A 19682-nucleotide genomic window follows, 5' to 3' on the forward strand; every position below is an offset into this window, starting at 1 on the left:
AACAAACAAACAAACAAACAAAAAACCCAAGTCTCAGCTTGCCTATAGCCATTGGCTGGGCTTCCCTATGGAGCATTCGGAAATGAGAAGTTGGCCTTTTCAAAATCTCACAAAACGATTGCTCTGTGTAGTTTGTGACTGTGTTGAAATCTAGAAATTGTAGCTAGCCCCAAAGTTAATAAAATAGCATGACATGGGAAGCTCTATGATGGATGGCAATGGACAGCCCAACGCTGTTTTATTCTCTCTAATACACTGTTTCTCCGCAAAGGCCAAGAAATTAGAGATGAGTTTTCTTTTCCCCTTCCAGCCTGCACAGGGTAATTATGTATTATTAATAATGCAGCAGCACAAATGATATTAAATGAACTACATTTGTTAATGCAGATCTTATCTAACTGCTTTCTCCATCAGTGGGCTGCTTCTCATCAGGGGGTACTAATTAGCTGTAATATGTAGAAAGATGGGACAGAAATCCAATCAGATAAATGGGATCTATTTGGAGAGATCCAGGAAGGAGGAGGAAAGGCATTCATGATTCTGGGAGAGTTACAACAAAGAGAGAAGATGAAGATTTTGACATTTTCAACTCCACTTCCACTTTGTGGCCATGGATGTAAAAACTGTTCCTGGATCACCCAAGCTGCAAAGGCCTGCAAAACGTTGCATTCATCACAACTGTACTAGCATTGAGCCTTGCGGGAATAAAAGTGCACGTGGCTCTATAAAACCCCAATGGTTCGCATGGCCTTGCCAACACTGAACCTCATATAGGGTACAAAATGATGCCATCCACATTTCCTCAGCTAGTGTGGAGCCATAGAGAACACTTGGGTTCTCAGTGTTCTTGGAGAAAGAATCACCAGAAACCCTTCAGCGGTTTTCATCTGGTAAACTCCAGGCTGCCAGGATATAGAACTTAGGAATATCTCAAATCTCCATGTTGGAAGGTAGATGAGGCAGATCCTTCTCAAATAGCCCATTAACTATGCTGGGTGTGTGCATCCTAACACCAAATATAGCAATACCATGCACCTTGCCCTGGTCACCTTAGCTGGCCTTAAAATGATCCATTCACAAAAGAAGTGGCTTACCTATCTAGGGCACATTGCTTTTGGCTCTTGAGGGAGGGAATGAGTGAGAAAGCCACCCAGTCTCTTTGAGAAGGCAAGTCTGAAAGTGAAGAATTTTATTTTGGCCAGTTCAGTTCTTGGGAGGTGAAGGACTTGCCATTTAAAGCTTGTAAATACATGTACTGGTTGTTGCTGTTGATTTCTCTTTTTTGCCTGCCCCTTTATAGAGATGATGTCACATTCATCTGATAGGCATGGGTAAGGTTTGACTTCTACAAATCAGAGAAAGACATTTTTGGTAAATGCCATCTCCTTCAAGCACACACAATCAACATATGAAGTTCCTGGGGAAATGGAAACAATATTCTGAGGATTTGAAATTATATTACAAATCTTTAACAAGGATCATGAAAACAATTACTATTAGCAGCACTATTTTGACTTTTTGAGCACATGCTTTGCTTTTTAAAAGGTTGCTCGTTGTTAACTGATAGAGCTTTGAAAGATGACACCAGCTATGACCCCCCACCCCTGCTCTCCAGAAACTAGAGCAACGTGACCTGCTAGGATAGAAGATCCAGTGCCTCAGCAACCTGCAAATATTCAACACCTTTTCCCACAAAGTAATGATAAAAACTCAGGAAGCATCATTATAATATAAAATCATGCAGACATCTAGGGAAATATATTTGTATGCCTCCTGACAAAAGTGGAAAGGAAGCTCAGGAGTACTATCTACATTTATATATACTTATATCATGTAATTAAAGCCAACAGATAAACACATCAATATGTTAAAACAGATGTAAAAATACATAGATGGACGTCTTGCACGGAAGCCTTGATATTGCATCCAAATGAAATCCTATATTCCAAATATGCCCCATAGGAGTTTTGCTCAAGGCTATGCTTAGGTATACTTGAAAATTCCCGATAGCGAGTCACCAGGGAAAACATGTTCTTTTACAGATAATTGCTACTGGCAGCCAGAGACCTAGAGAATTTGATGTGCAGTAATGTGACCTGACTATGTATTAAACTTTTTTGAAGGACATGTGTAAAGTAATTTTTATGTCTCTCACACACCTTACCTTTTTCCTCCCGACTTTGTAGCACATTTAAAACATCTTTCCTATTTTTTTAGTATATCTGCTCCGTTTTATTTTAATAGCTTTTAATCACAAAATATATCCCTCTTCTTCTTAAAAAAAAAAGGCAAAATAATCCAGACGTAGAGGAAAATCCCACCTGTATTGTAAGCAACATGTAAACAAAGCAAAGTTCTATTACTGGTAATGAACTTCAGGAAAAATGTGAGAAATAATAGTTGCTTGTTCACAGATAAGAGAAATTAGGCGTTAACTGATTCCTCTAAGGTTGGAAGGCATCGCTGCTGCTATTTAAGGCTATAATCACCAGCTTTTCATTAAATCTGGAAATGCTTAGAAGATGGTTCCTGAGGTATCTTAAATATTCTGCCTCAGAAGCTGTAATTAATAACTTGAAAAAATTATAAATTGGCAAGGACACATATGTGCAATGATACAATTCAATGAACAAGCATCATCACCGCTAATTACTTTGGTTCTATTTTTTCAGTGTTACTATGCTGTCCTCATTTTATTGTTCGGTATTAACATGTAAACTTTAATTAAGCACAATGTCAGAAGGTTCTGAGAACATTACTAAAGATTTCACAAGGTAATTCAGAGGCTTGTCTGGAAGGAATGTCCAGATCAACTGGGGAGTATAATCTCCAAATAATAAGCTTTTGTGCTGAGAGTTTCCAGAACTATTATAGACTGACATTGGAAATTAGCTTTTAAGAACAAAAATCCAGAGGTGGGGGAAGATGAAATTATGTTGGAATGTAGTACAGAAATTTGATGTGGGAACAGGCTGCAGAAACTGGGAATGTCACTTCAGTGTCTTTGGTGACAGGCAGCAGTTCCTAGATTTACATGCTTGTATTCTCATGTCAGGAAGATGAACGTGCATAATGACAACTTATCAGGAAAATGATACATTTCTGGTTTCCATTAAGATCATTAAAAGCTACATTCCTTCTTCAGATATGCAAATGGGTTGTCTATAGAAATCCATGAAGGAGGAATGAAATTTGGCTTGTGTTTGTTAAGCCGTTGCAAAGAAAGTAAGCACAAAAAAGGTCTCAGTATTTTATGGCTATGTAAGGCATGTCTTCATACCAATTCCTCCTTATATCTCAGTCATTCTAGGGACAGTTAGCACAAGGAAAACAGTTTAGCAGAAGAGAAGGGTTGTGTTAAGTGTTCATTTCCAGCAAAAGATGAGGTGGGAAAAATCATGGTGGAAGTGACATCATTTAGAGGATCAGACCTTCAAATTTTAGGTGGCCTTAAACCTTAAAGTGTTACAGACTCAATGAAGTTATCATGAGTCATCTGAGCCAAGGCAAGCAAACAAACAAAGTATGAGGCAGAAGTTTCAAGACAGCTGTAGAGAGAACACTTGTGCAGGAGCCTTGCGCCTTTCAAGTTCTCATATGCAAAGACTCTAGGGACATCTGGCACAGGCCATGTCAGTGCTCACCGTTAATGTTTTTCCAGTTCTGGAAACTTCTTTCAGGATCTCACTCATTTGTGATTTATGCCAAAGACAAGTTTTATGCTCCACACTGAAATCATTCTGTTCCATTTGGTTAAACTTTATTAGAGAAATCACTCTTAAAAACACATACAAAACACAATGAAAAAATAATCTGTACCACACCCCTCTTTTGTTGGAAGCACATCTTGCTCAACTAAAATTCAGTAAAAAGATGTTTGGCTTGGTCAATTTGTGTTCATTTAGAATATGTTCTCCTTGAGGGAAGAGAAGAGATTATTTTATAAGTTTTTGAACAAATGGGGGTACCTCATAAATGTTAAACTAATCTTAAGACAAATTGAATTTATAGGATAAAAAGAAATATATAAAGTATATAGAGAAAAGAAGTCAGCCTTTATTAAAGACAATTTGCTATGTAAAAATGAAAAACAGGCTTTTTAGAACATGCTAACTAAATTTCTGTTTGGAAAAAAACTGTATAAATTTTATTAAAAACTCTGCTACTGCTCACCCAAATCATTTGAAATATCCCACAAAACAAGACAGAAGATAAAAAAGCCAAATGGACAACCAGACAACCAAGGCAAAAACAAACTAAAATAAATATAAAAACATGATAAGGTATTTTAAAACTACATTCCAGTATAGGACAGAAACAAAACCCCAATGTTATTCTTTACTGATTTGTACAGCTTTGCCATCTAATAGAAACACAATGTAAGCCATTATATTTTGTCCACTTTTTTTTTTTCTGAGACAGGGTCTTACTCTGTAACTCAGGCTGTCCTTGAACTTGCTATTTAGCCCAGCCTAGTGTTGAACTCTCAGCTATCCTCTTGACTTATCTTCCCAAGCGCTGGGATTGTATGCACGAGCCACAACACCCAGCTCAGCGTACAGTACACAGTTTAACTGCTTCTGCTAGATATTCCAGAACACGTAAAAGAAACAGGTGACATGAATTTTAAATAACATTCTATTTTATCCATCTATCCATAATGTTTTCATTTCACTTATAATCTATATAATAAGCTACCCATGAAATATTTCACTCTTATTTTTTCCCATGCTAAGCCTTTGAAATTGGGTGTGCCTCTTGCAATTAGTGTGGATTGGCTACATTTCAAATGTTTCATAACCTCATGTGGCAAGGGGATACCAGAGTTGCCATACAGTTCCAGAACGAGAGATGTGGGGAGCTTTGTAAACTCGGCAGGGCAGTGTCTATTGGCCTCAATAAGGATCTGGGCTTTGAGCCTCCACTTCAAAAGAGATTTTACTAGGGCCTTTGACTTTCCGGTCATTGGCACTGGATGCATCACCATTCCTGTTTGTTAATTTTTCTCTAAAGTGTGCTTGTGGACCTGTGTGCCTTTCTGATGCCTTGTCATGGGGTCTGTTCTGTCAGAACAAATGGAAATTGGCTTTGGAATTTGTGTGCCTGAAGAAAACTCATCTTGACAGCTGCAGGGGCAGATTCAAGCATGCACAAGGTGAAAGGCGGTCACCTGGGATGTTTTTTAATACTAGGAGCAGAAAAAAGGAGAAGGAGGAATGCCTCCTCAGAGTGCCAGATGAGACGTACAGGTGGCACAAGGAAGAAACAAATAAAGATGAAGGAAGGAACAGCAGGCTAAGGCCTCAGGCAGGGCAAATACAAGATTCAGTGGCTGCAGGTTCAAGCCGGAGGCAGGATAAGAGAGCTGAGGGCTGCATGAAGAAAATCTGACCTGTCAAGAGCACAGTTCGTCCATGAATGTATACAGCGGGGCCATGTAGAAAGCCCTGCCTTGTCTGTACCATTCCCCATCTTCAGCACCCATGATAGCCACACCAGTCCTGGCACAAGCTGGGGGGGTCTCCATTATTGATCAGATGATTCCTGTGTGCACCCCATCTTCATAAGCACCATGGAATTTTCTATTGTTTGAATATTTCTTTCCTAACTTTGCACACTGAAGGGACACAGGCAGTCAATCCCCAAAGCAAGCAAATATACCACTACTGGAGAAAATACAAAGATATATAAAAAGTGTTCCTAAAAATATCTCCCTGTGAGGGGCCCTACATATAAATGAGGAAAAGCCAATAACCTCCCTTTCCAGCACAAAAAAAAATCATCACAGGGTCCAACCCTTCCTGAAATGAAGCTTGATATCAAAAAATACATGTGCAAAACCCATCATAGATCAGAGAGAAAAGAGTGTTTTTCTTTCTCTTCCAGTTTCCATATTCTCACTCACTCAAGGGATAGAGTCACAGAGAGTGAAAAAAGAGATCTAACTTACACTGAGGTGCCTTCTGACATATGTGGACGGCTTCTAAGAGCTTTGGTGCCTTGCTTTCCTTTAAGGAAATCAAACAACATGGAGGACTCACACTGATGTCCTTCTGAATTGTTCTCACCAAATGTGATTGACAGTTACTCCAAATTGTTGGAGACACATATGAATGGAGTAAAACTTAGAGCAATCACATGGTCAGCAAGGAAAGAAGGAATGAATGGTGTTGAATTTTATAACAATTCTGGAAATTCTTCATGAAATTAGTTTTATTCTCATTGGTGTTACCTACACAGAGACAGACAGACAGGGGTAGGAGGGAGTGAGGCTAACCAGCTGCCTCTTACACTTCACTCTATCTCCATTTTTAGACTTCTTCCAGTATAATTATGGCCACTGGGGAGTGTTTTCAACTTAACGCATAAAACCCCCCAAAAAGGAATTCACCCTTAGACATTTTATCACAGCCATTGGAAACTGCAAACAACCCTGAAGAAGAAATCTCCTTATCCATCCATGCTGGAGAAGAATGGGCCTCCTTGCCCATACTGCAAGCATTCCTACCCTTACTCAAGGGTCAGTCAGAGCAGTATGAGCAAACAAAACAAAACAATAACCTTGAGCAGAAAGAGTGTCGTTGTTGCTGGTGGTAAGAGGGACCAATGAGTGGCTGACATCTGTACACCCTAGGTACCCACCAGCCCGCTGTGTTTCTCTTCTCTGCCTTTGTGAAAAATTAGCGTATTTCCTTCCACCTTTCCTTCACTAGAATCTTTTTGTTTGTTTGTTTGCTTGTTTGTTTTTCAAGACAGGGTTTCTCTGTGTAGCTTTGTGCCTTTCATGGACTCACTCAGTAGCCCAGGCTGGCCTTGAACTCACAGAGATCCACCTGCCTCTGCCTCTGGAGTGCTGGGATTAAAGGTGTGAGCCACCACCGCCTGGCTCTTCCCTAGAATCTTATTCTTTTTAACATAGGTTTTATTTTTAGTATTAATCTCTTTATGAATATTTGAAAAAAAAGTCAAGCCTCATTGGAAGAACATGGGCTGATGTAATGTCATCAGAGTTAGCTGATAGTTTCACAACCAGGAACCAGGTTTCAGGAACTCTTAGTTCTCATGGTTCCCTCAAAGCATATGAAGAGCCTGTGCTGTCAGAGCAAAACATTCTTGGGTATAGGGGTGGGCTGCTGTCAACTAAGGAGGAAGATGAGGTAAAATAGCCTAGGCGTATAGAGGAAGGTCCTGTGTAGATGTGTGTGTCCTGTGCCCAAGAATGTTACCGCACATGGCAAAGGTATTCACAGTGTAGTTAATGTTAAGCATCTTAAGATGAGATTTTCCTGAATTTTGCCAGTGCGCTGGGTCTTATCACATAAATTCTTAAAGAGAAACTTTTCAGGCTGCACAGAACTGGGAAAATGGTAGCATGAAAGAGATTTTGCCATTGATTTTGAGGATGTGGGAAGGGAAGTGGTGCCTGCAATTAAAATAAAAATGGCAAGGAAACCACACTCACCATCCCAGACTCCTAGAGTCCTGAGAGTGTATTGCCCTTACTAATACCATGATTTTAACCCAGCAAGTGGGATCAGATTTCTATCCTACAGAAATGGGTGTGATAAAAGATCTGTATTGTTTTAAATGACCACCCTGGTTTATTGTAATAGCAGCAATGGGAAACTAATGCTATATAACAGCCAAATATCATTGCGGGCCCTTGTTTCATTACTTTAGTAATTCAAACATTTTTTTTGATCATAGTATCAAATCAGCACTGGGAGGGAACGTGGTGGTGGAGGAGGGTGAGAGGTGGTTAGCAGGGTTGGTGGGGCGAGGAGGGAAAGTTTTGGAAGTGTTGGATAGGAAAGCAAAAAGAGATGAGGTCTCTTGACACTAGTTACCATGGCTTGAGTTGCAAGGGTAAAGGAAGTCATTGGGGTTGTAAGAAACAAGATGTCTTGATGGAGTCTGTTGGGTTTGAGCTGTGGCAGGAGTGGACACCGGTTCACCAGGGGGACATGCTAACATATTTCTTTTTCTTTTTTATAAATCTTTTTTTTTTTTTTTGTTTTTTTTGTTTTTTTGAGACAGGGTTTCTCTGTGTAGCTTTGCACCTTTCCTGGAACTCGCTTTGTAGACCAGGCTGGCCTTGAACTCACAGAGATCTGCCTGGCTCTGCCTCCCAAGTGCTGGGATTAAAGGTGTGTACCACCACCTCCCTGCAACATATTTCTTGAGAGTGCCATCGAGAGCCAGAGACTCAAGTAGCTTCTTCCACCAGATGGTGAGGACCCCACTGACAGGAATAACTTGCAACTTGGTAGAACCAGGTCCTTTCTTCCTTCTTTATCTCCCATTCATTGGATTCTTCTGCCCTAGCTTATAACAAAGACCACAATCTGGATAGTTTCATCAGCAGGGACTAATTTCCCACATTCTAGGAAATTCAAGACCAAGGTAGACAGGCTTAGTTTCTAGAGATACACATTTTTGCTTGTAGATGGCCAGCTTCTCACTGTGTGTACTGGCTAGTTTTATGTCACCTTGACAGGAGGTATAGTTATAAGAGAGGAGGGAGCCTCAATTAAGATAAGACTGGATTGTAGGCAAGGATGTAGGATATTCCTGAATTAGTAACTGATGAGGGAGGGCTCAGTCCATTGTGGGTGGTACCATGCTCAGGCTGGTGGTCCTGGGTTCTATAAGAAAGCAGGATGAGTAAGCCATGAAGAACAAGTCAGTAAACAGCACCTATTGGTGAAATTATTAAGGCCACTCCACGTAGTTAAAAGGGAGGTTTATTTCGTGGGGTAGCTTACAAATGAAGGAATAGGTTGCAGGGTCTGGGAAAGGTATGGTGCAGTCCGGCGGTGTTCTCTGGAGAACTTTACTTGGTCTATCTCCAGTGTCCGGGGTCCTGGAACCAAGAGAAGCCTCTCCTCTCGATCCTGGGTCTTCATTGTCCTCCCTCAGCCCCGCCTTGTGGGCATGACCATTACCAAAGCCTCCATGGGTGTTGGAACTTCCAGGCCAATGCTGGGATGGCTACCCACTACCTCTCCCCATTTTGTCTAAATAAGAAGGTTCTAACCTAATACAAGACTATATACAAAGAAATGTTTATCAAATATTGTCCAGGAGTAATGAGGGATAATGACCTAGATAAGATGGAACTACAATCAATGGAAACAATATCAAGCAAAAACACATACTAAAATCCAGGGAAGTCTAGAGTGTGGGTAGGTGGCATGTTACAAAGATAATTCCAAAAGGTATCCTATCCTAAAGAACCTGAGTCTAATATTTAATATATTCTAAAGATATTATATATATACTAATTTGTAACTATGGGTGAGAGAGATTTGTCCTGACTGTGGGCCAGGCAGGAAAACTCTAGCAACAAGCACCCCTCCATCAGCTCCTGCCTTCAGGTTCCTGCCCTTTTTGAGTGCCTGTCCTCACTTTCTCCAATGATGAACAGTGATGTGGAAGTGGAAGTCAAATAAACATCTTCCTTCCCAAGTTGCTTTGGTCACTGTGTTTCAACACAGCAACAAACACTCTAAATAATACTGTGTACTTGCACGTGAGTGTTTCTGTGAAAGTGGTCCTGGAGTCTCTCTGTGTGTAAAGGTCCCCTCTTACAAAGAGTCAGGTCAGAGTGGATTAGGAATTAACATAGTGACCCCAGTGTAAATGCATTGCTTCTTTGAAGGCATTATCTCTAAACCTAGTCTCATTCTGAGGTTCTAGAGGTTGGGGATTTCCCACATGGAATTTGGAGCCACACAATTCAACTACATTTCACTAGAAATGCCTGTTGGTGGGACCTAGCAACATACCAGCTGACACAGAGAAATATGGTTTTCAGTATCCTGCCCAAGACACAACAGCAGAATTAGGAATCTACCATCCAAAACTTAGTAAATGACCATGGAGGGGATAACAATGAGTAGAATGCCCTTGAGGAATCTGGCTTTGGAGTGATAGATGGCAATGTAGCTTTGCAGACTTCCAGTGGGATCTGTGTATGTGGTGTGCCCACATGCCACATGTGACTGTAGGCATAGCTGCTGCCTGTGTCTAGCATGTATTTTCAATCTGAGGTAGGCAGGCTCAACTGCCTGGCTAGGTAGATCTAAGACCCCATGTAGACAAGTAAGTATACCTTACTTGTGGTTAGCAGAGGCAGAAGGTAATTGCTGAGGCAGTTTCTGTGGTTGTAGTAAGGAATGCCAAAACAAGACATTGAGATCTGAACCTAGCACCATGTCACACAGCAACAGGGTCACAGATAGGAAGGAGTAGTCTCTTAAAAGATCCAGGATTAATGTGGAAAACCAGGATACTAGGGAAGACACACATGGGAATCTGGTACATATCCTATGGAGGAGGACAGTAGAAAGAGACAGAATCAGACAAGAGTATAGTCCAAAATCTGTGTTGGTCCAACTTGCCTTCTGCTTCTGGGGTGGGGTGGTGGTATTTACCTAAAGTAGGAGAGTCTTTTATTCTTTCTTCTTCTTCTTCTTCTTCTTCTTATTATTATTATTATTATTATTATTATTATTATTATTTACTTATTTTGGCTAAGGAGAAACTTCAGGAGGGTGAAGAAAGCCTGAGATAACCAGACTGTTGACAAAGTCTGAGGAAGCTAAGACTTAGATCCTATGAAGATCCAAATAAGATGTATCAACCTGGGGCCTGGGATCCTTCCCCAACACTTTCATTATTGCTTCTGTATGAACTATGAACTCTACCTATAGCTTGGGGTTGTTATAAGTATATTGGGTATAAAATTTTGGAATACATTGTTTAAAAGAGAAGTTTTATTTTTATTTATTTTATTTTAAAATACAAACAAACCTGGGTGTAGCTGGAGTTTTCCTGGTCCTGTCTAGCCCATGGTCAGGACAAATCTCTCTCACCCGCTAGTTCCACAGATGCTAAGACCCAATCAAGTAAACACACAGAGACTTATATTGTTTATAAACTGTATGGCCATGGCAGGATTCTTGCTATCTAGTTCTATCTTAAATTAATCCATTTCTATTAATCTATAAGTTGCCACATGGCTTGTGGCTTACCAGTATCTTAACATCTGCTTCTCATCACGGTGGCTGGCAGCATCTCTCTGCCTCAGCCTTCCACTTCCCAGAATTATCCTCTCTCCTTGTTCTGCCTATACTTCCTGCCTGGCTACTAGCCAATCAACATTTTATTTATACAGAGTGATATCCACAGTACCTGGGAGCCAGATATTGGGGTGAATGCTGAAAGATCAGAGAAAGAGAACAAGCCACAGCCAATCTCATCTTGCCAATTCCTCAGCTGATCTTGTTTCCTCAAACTGGAAGCCTCTGAGTCCTCACCCGAATGGATCTCAGCTGAACTGCTACTAAAAGCCTAAAAGCTTAAAAGGACCTCTCAGCCTTGGTTCAGGGAGGAGGCTTGGTCCTGCCTCAATTGAATATACCAGGCTCTGCCGACTCCCCAGGGGAGACTTTACCTTGGAGGAGGTGGGAATGGGGGGTGAGTTGGGGAAAGGCTAGGAGGTAGGAGGAGGGAGGACACAGGAATCGGGGTTGATATGTAAAACAAATAGAAAATCTTTTAATTAAAAAATAGTTTGAAAAACATAAAAAAAAACCCTCTCATTCCTGGTCCTCATGCCTTATATACCTTTCTGCTTCCTGCCATTACTTCCTTAGATTAAAGGCGTGTGTCTTTCCCAAGCAAGACATGAGATCTCAAGTTCTGGGAATAAAGGTGTGTGCCACCATGCCTGGCTTCTATGTCTATCTAGTGGCTGTTCTGTTCTCTGACCCCAGGTAAGTTTATTGGGGTGTACAATATATCAACCACAGAGAACAACATAGACTCCACATGTTATGTCTCCCTTCCACAATCTGGGTATCTTGATTACATCCAAAGAAATAAATGCTGACATGAATTTATTTATTTATTATTATTCAATCAACACTTACCAATGATTATGTGCTAAGTATAGTCAAATTCCCCCTCTCTTCTTGGTTACCTGCCTAACTAGCAGCTATTTTTGTTACATGAACCTAACAGTAGCAGATACTATTATTGAGAATATGCAATGTGCCAGGTTATATGCTAAGCAATTTTTGTATATGACCTCCTTACGAGAATCAGTTTAGGACTGTGTTCAAACTATTGGCTAAATTCTTATTATCATCTTATCAAGAATCTCCTAGATAGTCACCTCCATGCACTTTCTGAGTAGACTAAATGTAAGTTTAAGCCCATGAACGAGAAGTAATAGAAGACAGTTTTCATAAAACTGCTAACAACAAGTGAACAAATCCCAAATACATTCTAGAGAATACATTGCATGAGAACTGATTGGGGTCATGGGAGGAAAGAAAGATAGGATGGGGGAAGTTATAAAGGGTGAATTGGCCCATTTTGAACTGTAAAGTTTGCCTGCTTATAGCCAGGTACTTGTCAAAGGAAAAAAGAGGTTTATTTCTATCATACTTACGGAGGTTGAGGAGCTTGGTGCCAATTTCTATTTGGCACTGGTGAAGCCTCCCTAGAAGACAGCATCATGGTGGGGATGTATGAAAATGACAAGAAACCAGAAAAATTTAAGTGCAGTCTTGCTCTTCTACTCCCAAGGGAACAGTTCATCCCACGGACTCAACTACTCTGCATTAAGCCCTACTTTTTGAAGTTTTTACCACTCCCTGATACAAGCACACTGGGTACCAAGGTTCTCACACACAAGCCATCAGCCGTGAACCATTCACACCACAGTGAAGGTTAGGAAGACATTTTTGCCAAGATTTTCTACTGCAGATTCTAGTGGTGGAGCTGATTTCATGGGCACATTCGTCTGTCAACATGTATCAGCCTTCTGCTTTGTCTGTAGTTGTTGCCCCCAGAAAAACTGTGAAAGGACAAGATACCCACATCTCACACACGTCTGCTCCTGTGGCTGGAGACACTGACTTACTATAAGAGTTTTTTATTTGTCTTTCCATTTCTCACTTTTTGTAGACCATACCTCTCCAAATTGGCTGGAGTTTGGTTGATCAGGACATTAGTACATCGTAGTTGGGATATTTTTGCTCTGGCCTCTTTCATCCTTCATCTATGGTTTGCCTAGGCATTAAAAATGAACTTATCAAAGTCATGACATAAATGCAGGGGTATGAGGAGAAACATGGTAGTATATTTACAGTCTTGGTTTGGACATGTTACTTCCAAATTCATGCCATTTGTCACAAACCAAACCAAATGCTGAACCTAATATCAGGGGAGGAGGAGTACTCTCCTCGAAGAGGCCACGGATGTGATGTAAGAAGGGATCAAGAGCTGTGTCCCTCAATTAATTCATTACAAAATGTGAAAGACTGATAGCCTCCAAGGCTTGGAGATACATGGATGTCACAATCTAGACACAGTAGCTTGTGTTTCTGAAATGCCATGTTGCAGGATATCCCTGACCTTCTTCACGTCAAATGAGTGTGAGACTGCTTATGCTAGGGTTGCCTCTCTCCGGGGGAGTGAGCATGTAGGTATGTCTGAGAGTAGGAGTAGGGGCAGAGCACAAATCCACTCAGGGAGAGCTGAACTGTTATTGTCTCAGAAATGAGAAGAGTGAGAAGCGTTACCAAAAGTAATTGAAACAACATGAAGGCGCTGACTCCCTTGCTTAATTTATGCCAAGCAAAGAGAAAAATCTCTGAACGGAATTCAGTGTTGGAACCTTTCAAGTAAGTTTGCCTTTCTTGAACTGGATCTAATTTGTATAGTTTGGAATCATCTTGAAAGTTCCTTTTGTCATCAGTGACTTAAAAAATACTGCTACTGGGCAAAAGAAATCAATGATCTCTACATTGCAAGCTGAGTAATTACATCATAATGATTTGCATTAATGAAAGGACAAGTCGGTCCAAGCCCAGATGTGCCTGTGACCACAGTTCTCTGCGATGTTGGAGTAGATTGCTGAGTTCGGAGGAATTTCACCATCAGTTGTGTGACAAAATGACTAGAAAAAAAAGTCTCTCCTCATCAACATCACTTAATAGCTCTTTAATGACTGACTCATCATTTTTCACCGAGTCAAAGTAAATTTAAATTTCAAAATAAAGCAAATTTTACTGATATCGGTGGCACAGAAGCAGATGTTTCCCTGACATGTGCACACAAGCTGTTAACTGTGACCTTGCAGGAGAAAGCAGTTTTGAAAATGAGCTTTTGTCTCCCAATATGGGGAAAACAATGCTGCAGAGAAGATTTAATAAAAAGTCATAGCTCCTCACAGAAGCTTATTTCAGCAAAGTCAACTATTAATTAAAATAACAAATGTCAGCTGTTTCGGGGGCTGACAGCTAAGGCAAGGCAGCATTTGCTTACCTTGACGTACAGGATGCATGGGACACGGGATAGATCCATAATTCATCCTAGGTATGGCTCTCTCATGCCCTGATATAGTGATAACACTGTGATAAATTAGCTTCTGTTCAGCAGTTTCGTTAGCAGCTGTACCTGGGGACTGGGGAAACTTAGCTAGAGAGAGCCTTTTGACAGACTGGAGGAATATATACTTGAACAGCTTGACGGGAAGTTTCATGGAATTCCTGAACTTGAGTACCAAGAAAAACAGTGGGAAAATGTAAAACTAGGTGAGGGAGTGATGGAGAGACTCAACTAAAGCACTGTGTTACAGACTGCCTGTGGCCACGGGGAGGAAAAGATTGTTAAGGAGAACAAGCATTGTGTCAGTTCTAGGAAACTGAGGGAAAGAGGTAATAGAGCTAAGCAAGGGGGTCCATTTTCATGGACTCATGGGAGGCAGGAAAGGAGGGACGATTCACGCAGGGTATCTTCCACTATTTCTAAAGTCAAAGATGTAAGGAGGTTTGGACCGGATGAGGTAACACTCATGGAATCTGATTCTAGACTGTTCTCTAAATGTGCTTATGTTGACGAGAAACTATGAAAAGTTACACTAACTCTAGGAGGCATGCTGGTAGCAGAGGAGTCTGCCGGTCTTTGGTTCAGTTCACTCGGTAATGCATTTACTATAAAGCTGAAGGGAGAAGAGAAGGCCTCCACGTGAAGACACTGTAAAAACATGTATTAAAGTCCTGAAGGGGTGAGAAGCAGAAAGGAGACCAGAGGATGTGTCTGATTTAATGTGATTTAGAGGAAGGTAGATATGTTGGGTGGTATAAAAAGCAATCGGTTAGAATAGGTACACTTAGGAAATGGAACGTAAGTTTTACTTAGTGTGATATTTCAGAAGGCAGAATAAACACATGGATTCCACAGTTTATTGTTTGTTTGTTTTGATTTCCATGGAGTTTTCTTTCTGTTGCTTTTTATGGTACTTGGTGTACAATCCAGTCCCTCCAGAATGCTACGCAAATGCCCTTCTACTGAGCCACAGCACAATGCCTAGATTTTTTAAAAGGAAAAGAACAAAGTTTTATGGTATATGCATATGACCTCTACAAGAGAGATCTCAGGGCTGGCAGGATGATGTAGTCCCTGAAGACCAGTCTGGGTTGTAGAATGTCTCAAAATGACCTAACAAAATAACAAATAAATCAAACAAATAAAAACAAGGAACCAAACAAAAGCCACTTAAAATATACTTGATTCCATGAGGCACCAACTTTTCATTTCTTTTTATAAGACCCATCATGGGTTTGTGTATTCTAGATGGCTTCAAATTTGCTATGTAGCTGAGCTGTCTACTAGTTTTATGTCGATGTGACCCTGATAGAGTCATCTGAGAAGAAGGAACCTCAATTGAGAAAATGCCTCCATAAGATCTGGCTGTAGTTGCTGACTCCCCATGGGAGGCCTTACCATTTCAGAGGAGGGGATAGGGGCTTGGTCAGGAGTGGGGAGGTTAGTGGGGGAGCGGGAGGAGGGATGAGAGGGGAATATGTAGTTGATATGTAAACTGAATTTAAAAAAATCTTTAAAAAAAATGATCTGGCTGTAGGCAAGCCTCTAGGGCATTTTATTTACTCGAGTTTGATGTGAGGGCCCAGTCCAATGTGGTTGGTACCACTGCTTGGCTGGTGGTGGTCTTGGGTGCTATAGGAACACAGACTGAGAAAGCCATGGGAGCAAGACAGTGAGCAGTATTCCTCCACCACTTTTGCATTACTTCCTGCCTCCAAAGAGCCTGTCCAGTTTCAGTTTTTCCTTGCCTTCCTTCATTGAAGAATTGTGAGATGGACCTGAACTCCAGATAAGTCCCTTTTCTCCCAAATGACTTTTGGTCAGTCTTTCACCACAGCAGTAGAAACTCTAAGATAATCCAGGCTGCTTTTGAACATAGAATCGTCCTGGCTCAAATTTCCTGGTGGAGTGTGGGCCACCACACTTGGCTTCTGAGGCAAACTTAACAAGTTGTGCAGGAAGCTTATACACTTGATAATTCATTATTATTTCTAAATGAGTCAAAACTTCATACATCATTAAGTGTGATCCAGTTCACTGGTCCAAAATGAATGAGTAACAGAGTCCAGAGCAGATTTTGAGCATCATTCCTGTTCCTCATTATCTTCTCTTCATTGGCCTGGGGACTTCTGCTAAGAATTGGGCTGAAGGTGAAAAGTAGTTGGCATTCATAAAAATGAAGCACATGCAAGGCATATAGAGGAGTCTTTTGGTCATGGACATCATTTCAATCAAGTTTAAAAGCCTGCCCCAAATTAATGGCTGTAATCAATATGCGAGACAGAAAGGAAGATGAGCCAGTTTGGATGAAATCCTATCTGACCCTTCATTAAAAATACAAAGCAAGCAGATCTTCGAAAAAGTTCCAACAGAATCATCAGGCTTCGTACTCATATTTCTTGTTGGGGGCCAGAATTCTTAGGTAATGGTGCCTTCTGGGCTCTCTGTACAAATAGGAAAATGCTTGCTTCCAGAGGAAGATTTTCTAAGCAGCATGTGGATCCAGCAAACAGGGATGTCAACTTTCATGTTCAGGATTTCTCTGGAGCAAGCTTCATGTATATTTAAAAAAGATCTCATCTACTCATTTTCCACTGAAGGAAAGCTCTCTCTCTCTCTCTCTCTCTCTCTCTCTCTCTCTCTCTCTCTGTGTGTGTGTGTGTGTGTGTGTGTGTGTGTGTGTTATGTGCAAGTGTTTGTATGTATGGTGTGTGGGCCTGTGCATGTGCAGAGCAAAGGGTTGTGTGTCCTCCTCTACCATTCTCCACAATAGTCCCTTGAGGATGAACCTGGAACTCCTTTTTTTCAGGTGGGCTGGCAGCCAGAAAGCACAAGCCACCCTCCTGTCCCTGCTTCTCTCAGTGAGAGATTCCAGGTGTGTGTGGAACTGCATCAGGTTCCTCATATAGGTGCTGGGATGTGAAGTCTGGTCTCCAGGCTTGTGCTGCAAAGAGCTTTTATCCACTTAGTCGTTCTCCAGCTCCCAACAGCCCTTATTTTCTCACTTTCATGTTGCTAAATACCATGAGAGTGTCAGGCAAGTAGAGCCTAGGCATGTTGCTATGAACTCTGAGCACTGGGGAGAAAGTGTATTCCTACATGGCTCTCCTGATAGCAACCTAAATAAGGACAGGCAGTATCAGATCATTTCTGCTCCTCTTTCTTTTTTCGTGCAAAGCTTCTGTAATACTAAGTTGTCCCATTTGATGGGTGATTTGCTTCTGCACTGTGTTGCCATTAGCACTTGTCTCCACAGCACTTCTTCCCCCTCAAGGGGCTTTTCCACTAGAGTTCAAAGCTATGGCAAAACACAGGCTGCAACTCTAATGCCTGGTAAAATATGCAGAAGGAAAAAAAAAAAAAACGAAGTTGAAATGCCATTGAAAAACTAGGACATGGCGATCTTTGTGTTGAGTTTATTTAAGGAAGAAAACTGAATTCTGTCACTGTTGCAGTTTGTGAATGCTTTACCCTGGTATAATCGTCTAGGAATTAATGTGATTTAGTAGCTACAACAATAAATATAGCCTTGACAAGGCGATTATCCCATAAGACTAAAAACATGATATAGCATAAATCAATACCAGCCCTAAGTATGTCTTCCAAAGGGGTACATATTTCTACATTCGCTGCTAGACGTTGAACTAATTTTGGAATTAGAAGCTGTATGAAATGCAAAAACTATTTTTCTAAGTGAAAAATTATGGAATATGTATGATGACTGCTCAGAATATATACTACTCATAAAATGAGTGCTGGAGAAGTAGTCAAGCTTTGAAAGCTGGTTCAAGTAAAAATCTATGTTCTTCAGAACAAACATCTCTTCAGTCCCAACAGAATAGAGCTCCTCCATGCTCTGCCAGTGTCCACCTCTCTGAGAGCCTAAATTGCCTTTCTTGTAGTCACTAGCCCTTTTCAGCCCTTTCTGTTAAGACAAATTGACTCTTTGCCCCACCAGAGAGAGTCCTGCTTAGTGGGAAGGCCCCCTTAGAGTCTTTGTGGCTGAAACTGAGTCACGCAGAAAAAAGAGGAGTATTGATCAACAATCTGGCTTCACTTTCCTTAGGGATGTTTTCCTGGGGACATAGACACTTCTTGACTTTTCAAGGTCAATATTAGTGACTCAGTATTCCTTTAAACAAGCAAATCCCATTTGAGCTGGCTTTTCTGGAAGTCCTCTTGTGTACTTTTCAATGTCACGATGCCCCTTGAGGAATCATGTGGGAAAATACTTGGTGTTGGAAGTGAACCAATGCTTAGCACTCACTGTCACACCTGGAGCAGTCCAAGGACACCCTTCTGTGCCTGGTGCTACATGCTCTGCCACCTCTGAGCTGAGTGGCTCTGAGGATATGAGACCCCAGGAAAGTTCTTGCTTAGTGAAGAGGGCCCCAGAAGTGCCTTCTCTTAGACTTGAATTTCCCACTGAGATAAGTGATGCCTTGACTCCGTCTTTGTGAAGTGCTGCAGTTTCATGAGGCAGCTGATTATATCACTTCTTTAGGATATTCCAGGAAATATGCACAGTGGCTTTCTATAGGAGTATCATCCAAGTTGGGCACAGGAATCCACCACCTGGCAGTCCTCCTAACCTACATGCTCTCAGCATATCTCCTAACATGCATTTAGTTTTCAATATTGTACATTTTTGACTCTTGCTCCTCTCTTCTGTAGAGGGCACACAGATTTCCTTATCCAGAGTGGATGGAATAATTCATTCTTACATGAAGAATCCTTTAAAACATCAGCTCCTGTTGTGAAGATTGTTTCCTCTCCCTGCCTTTTCCCTCCCTCAACAGAACAAAGGAACGTGTTAACCTTTTGATAATTGACTCTGTTTCTACTGGAATTTCTCTGCAGATTACTGAATATATCTCCAGTCAATTCCAAACAGTAACTGTTTTTAGTACATACCTGGAACCAAAGACAGGTCATCGAAGCAGGGGAGCCCAGGACGGCTGATTTGGTGGAAACAAAACTCCAACACACACACACACACACACACACACACACACACACACACACACACACACACACACATGTCTACTGTTGGAAAATGAAATTAGCATTACTTATTTAGACAAAGAGACAAAAGTACTTGTAGCTTCCTTTACCAAACAGAGTTCTCACAGGCACACACAACTTCCTACTCTGATGGGCATATCAGTAGTGATTTTCTTTGTGTCTTCCCGTAAGTGCAGAGCCAGTCTATTGAAGACTTTAATTCTACAGGCATTGGTGGTTTGCACTTAGCCTGAGAAACAGCATTAAGTGAGCTT

The sequence above is a fragment of the Onychomys torridus genome, chromosome 6, assembly GCF_903995425.1.
Source record: "Onychomys torridus chromosome 6, mOncTor1.1, whole genome shotgun sequence".
In the NCBI taxonomy this organism is placed as follows: Eukaryota; Metazoa; Chordata; class Mammalia; order Rodentia; family Cricetidae; genus Onychomys; species Onychomys torridus.